General features: G+C 43.3%; 1 protein-coding gene across 1 annotated transcript in view; it reads right to left on the bottom strand.

Annotated features, from left to right (window-relative positions):
• The window catches only part of LOC101846353 (translin), a 15394-nt gene extending 14609 nt beyond the window's left edge, over positions 1–785 (bottom strand). The window contains exon 1 of the mRNA XM_005098907.2: positions 734–785. The gene's annotated coding sequence lies outside the window, so the exon portion shown is untranslated. The remainder of the gene's footprint in view (positions 1–733) is intronic.
• Positions 786–2723: the final 1938 nt, after the last annotated feature.

Genomic DNA, 2723 nt, shown 5'->3' with positions numbered 1-2723 from the left:
TCAATTTGATCGTCCACACCGATAGACAGTATTCAGAAAGAGACAGAGAGAGAGAGAAGAGGGGAGGAGTAGATCTTGCGAGAACTTCCGGGCGGGTGAGAATAGCCACAAAAATAGGAAGGGGGGTTTCAGAGGGGGGGCATGCCCCCTGAATTTTACCATAATTTAATGTTTTGCAGTTGTTAGGTTTGATATCTTATCTCACCGCGAATCAAACGTATAGATCTAGATTATAGATCTAGATCTAGATATCTAGATGTAGGTCAGGCTCAAATAAGGGGGGTGGGAACTACCGAAAAAGCACCCCTTAGGCCTTAGGCCTTAGCCTACCCCAGACAAAACCTAAACCCTACCCCCTTCCCCTCTGCTCTACTGTCTCATACATAGTCATAGATTTAGTGGTCGCTCGTTACGGAAGTCCTCCCGTGAATGGGCATGCCTAAATCTAGAGATAGAAAGTCTTCTAAGAAGACCAACAAAATTGAAAATGCACGATACAACACGAACGTGAATGTTTGGTGTGTTCGTGCCGTAAATCGTAGACAGGTCACTAGATCTCTATCTATATAGATCTAGATCTAGATCTAGATCTAGATCTAGATCTATATCTAGATCTATATATCTATATCAAATGTATAATTCATAGGCCTACCCAGCAACTACTAGATCTAGATTCTAGATCTAGAATAAAGATCTACGGTGCACGACGCATTAAAATTTAAAATGTGTTTACTTTTCGTTATAATCACTGTTCACTTCACTGGTCTTCCCTTTCTTCTGAATTCTGAACTAAGCATGGGCGAAGTCAAGTCGAGATTCGGAATTCGGCGAATTCGTGGGGTCTGAGTCGGAGATCGAACATTGGGCAGGAGGACGAGTCCGAACACGAATTCCCGAACTAGGGCAGCCAAGGGGAAAATAGATCACGAGGAGCGAAAACATATTTAATTTGTTAAAAATTGTGAATAATTTTACGCAAAACTGCACCCAAGAAACATTTTTGAACGCTCAAAAGTTAGATTTGAATGAATAAAAATGCATAAGTTTGAAAAGTATCATAAAACACGATGTCTTATTTCTATTTTCCCCTCGCTGTGTTCAGAAGGAAGCAGCGAGTTCGAATTGGACCGTCCCACGATTCCATCGACTCAATGAAAGTCACATGAGCTTTTAGAACGCGCTGATTCGCTAGCAGTTACAAATCCCTTCTGCTGGTGGTTATGCCCTAAGAGGCCAAGGTCAAATTTACGCACTACGGTGACGGACGAGCATTGCGTCTCTGATTGCACCAATCACAATTGCAAGCCATCTTCACGTCAAATTCAAATCCCGTGATTATCCCAGCCTCCTTCTTTCTTTGGCTTTCACTACGATCACACACATTTCACTACTTTTCTTCTCTTCATTGTACTATCTACATGTATTTTCTTACGACCTGTCTGGCACTTACATTTACATTGTCACATTTCTCGTCTCTTTTGCATTACTCCATGTTTGTTTTCAACCTTGTATGTTTATCTTGTCATAATAAATGTTGATTATGATATAAATCTAGATCTAGATCTATTACTGTTATTTTTTATAGACTTCTGTCTTGCTGACTGTTGCTTTGATTTGCATGGTCTGACTTTAGAGTTCGAGACTGCGGGATTTTATGCTTTGATTTTTATTATGACCTGTTTGCATCCATTATCCTCGCACATGAATGCGGCTGTACTGTCAACGAGGGGCAAATAACTTTCAAAACAAACTGGTGCCCTCCCCTGATGTCAATGAAAACATTGCCTGCCTCAATCCCGACCTCTGTGACCTCTTCCCTGCTCCTTCCCCCTCCCCGCCCCCTTTGTCTACACTGGTCCGTGGAGTCGGGATTCTCTACAGCGTGTTCGACTCGACGGATGTAGGGAGAACGACTTGACTTGACACGAATCCCACCGAATTGACCTTGCCTCTCCTCAAATTTGATTGGCTGCTATCTTGACCTGAATTCGAATTCGGAGTCGAAGTCGACGAATTCGCGCCCAAAAATGTTCGGAGTCGAAAGTTCGGAAGTTCTCGGAGTCGGCCCACCCTTATTCTGAACTGTTCTCAAACCCAGGTACACTTGACTTCTGCTAGTTTTAGCAGTTTAAATCTAGGCTAATGCGTTTTCCTCGTGGTTTGGCCATAGATTTATGAGATCCAAGATTGGGTACGCTTGGCCCACTTCCGGTCCACCACGGAGTGCACCATTTGACTCTTTTTGGAAAAAAAATAAGGGCAAGGAAGGAAAAGTTACACCCTACTCGACTTTAGCGAGACCTTCGTTGACATACCCCCACTAGCTGTGGTAATTCCTGCCTTTCCATTTAGAGAATACGAAAGAGTTTGACCTTGTTATTGGGCATTTTCTTACTTTTCATTCTTCAAGAGACCTCGATCTTACACCACCACCACCTCTGATCCCATAATCCACGAGGATCATAGGGGCGCTGTGGGATAGAGAGTCTCGTCAGATGTCTCCATTTTTCCTGTCTTTTTGCAAGCGCCTGAGTTTGGACGAAGGATTTCCCTGTCTATTCTGCAATGTGTCGGTCCACCAGCCTTTTCTTTACCTTCCTCTCTTTCTCCTCCCCGTGCACAGTTCCCCAAAGAATGGTTTTGGAAAGGCCACATCGTTGGCGGAGAATTCTAACCGTCCAACTCCGATTTCGTAAATTTTGCAGGAGAGACAAAAAACTGAA

Source organism: Aplysia californica, unplaced genomic scaffold, assembly GCF_000002075.1.
Source record: "Aplysia californica isolate F4 #8 unplaced genomic scaffold, AplCal3.0 scaffold00196, whole genome shotgun sequence".
Lineage (NCBI taxonomy): Eukaryota > Metazoa > Mollusca > Gastropoda > Aplysiida > Aplysiidae > Aplysia > Aplysia californica.
Note: the sequence above shows the minus strand (reverse complement) of the source record. Positions and strands in the feature narration are given on the sequence as shown.